This window comes from Falco biarmicus, chromosome 13, assembly GCF_023638135.1.
Source record: "Falco biarmicus isolate bFalBia1 chromosome 13, bFalBia1.pri, whole genome shotgun sequence".
Classification (NCBI taxonomy): Eukaryota; Metazoa; Chordata; class Aves; order Falconiformes; family Falconidae; genus Falco; species Falco biarmicus.
Window position 1 is genome coordinate 12,369,848 of NC_079300.1, and position 493 is coordinate 12,370,340.

Sequence of the window (493 nt, forward strand, 5' to 3'; positions counted from 1 at the left end):
GCAAGTCAAAGGATGCAAGTGACTCCCTCGTCTAGAAATGACACCCTTGGAGACACGAAGAGCAAAACTTTAATAGCTGTTTACCAACTTCAGCTTGAGCTGGTTAATGTAAACCCTGCAGACATCCACTGGCAGGCACGGATACATATGCGGCATGTTAAAAGGCACACACAAACAAGAGCGGGGCAGAGGCAGGGAAACAGGGATGTGTTGGCACCACTCCTGGAGCGGCAGCTCCCAGCCCTCCCCGGACTCCCCAGCTCGCTGATGTCAGGCTGCGGCGCTGCCGTTAAAGGGGCGATGTTAACTCCAGCCTCTGCAGCGGCTTTGCCCCTCCAGCAATCCCGGAGAAGCAGGGAGAGAAGGGGACAGAGTGAGGAAGAGTTTTCCTCTTTTTCCATTCCATGTCTTTTTGCTGTGTGTGTGGGGTGGCGGTTCCTTGGCTTCCTGTGCAGAAGCTGCTGCTCTTGCTCCTGTGGGTCTCTGGTTCTCC